The sequence below is a fragment of the Egretta garzetta genome, unplaced genomic scaffold, assembly GCF_000687185.1.
Source record: "Egretta garzetta isolate BGI_Z169 unplaced genomic scaffold, ASM68718v1 scaffold937, whole genome shotgun sequence".
NCBI lineage: Eukaryota > Metazoa > Chordata > Aves > Pelecaniformes > Ardeidae > Egretta > Egretta garzetta.
The window spans coordinates 34501-35512 of NW_009260283.1; positions in this window are offsets into that span (position 1 = coordinate 34501).

A 1012-nucleotide genomic window follows, 5' to 3' on the forward strand; every position below is an offset into this window, starting at 1 on the left:
CCCCCCACCCTGCCCCGGGGCCCACAACACTTCAGGCACTACTTGACTCTTTATCTATGGCAATAGCTCTCCCGTGGCTTCTGCAGAGCCACACCATTGTTTTTTTTATTATTATTAGCCATTTTAAAAATGAGGAATAAAAGGATATTTAATGAGCCACCCTGGCAGGCATATGTGTGCTTTGTTTAGCGTCCAGGGGCGGCAGAGGAGCTCCTGAAGGGCTCCTGTCCTTCAGGGTCATGCCCTTCTCTGCCTCCTCTTGATGGGGAGAGGGAAGGGGGCCTGAGACGAGGCAAGCCCAGCCCTGTTTCAGGGAGGCACCTCCTCAGGGTGCTTTTGGGCACACTCTGCTCCCACACAAAGTAAGTTTTTTTCAGGGCATGAGGAACGCAATGCTGGGGAAGGTGTCGCAGGAGCTGGCAGGGCTCAGGATCCTGTGCAAGATGCTGGGACCCAAAAGAGGACCTTGGCATTGTGCCGTGACTGCTGCTGGAGATCCTGATGCCCACAGCTGCAGCCCCAGGCGCTCTGCCAGCAGCTCCCTCCATGTGGGGACATGGTGCCTTTCCAGGGTTGTTCCTGGCCGTGCCAGGCCTGGGAGGCAAGGGGCAGAGGAGCACAGAGCCCCTTGGCCCAAGCCGAGGTAGGAGCCCACCTCGCCCCTGGTTGGGGAGGGGGGGAGCCAGGCCAAGCGCTGGGGCAGGAGCTCAGACACCAGACCCCGTCCCAGGCCACAGTGGGTCAGGGCAGTGCCGATCTTGCATGCCCACAGAGTCCCCCAGTCTCCCCTCACCTTGCCGTGATGGCCAAGGGCTGCAGCAGCCACTGCCACCAGCCCCTCCTCAGAGCAGAGATTTTAATTAAAAGGTGACTAAAAAAAAGCGGCCCTGATGCACCGGGTCGTTTTGGTATAAAAGGCTGAGGTTGGCAACCCCAGCACCAGCAGAGTCTGTGTCCCCCAGTCCCGGCTGGCTGCATGACACAAGCTGGGGGCTGGAGGGGGTGTCCTCTC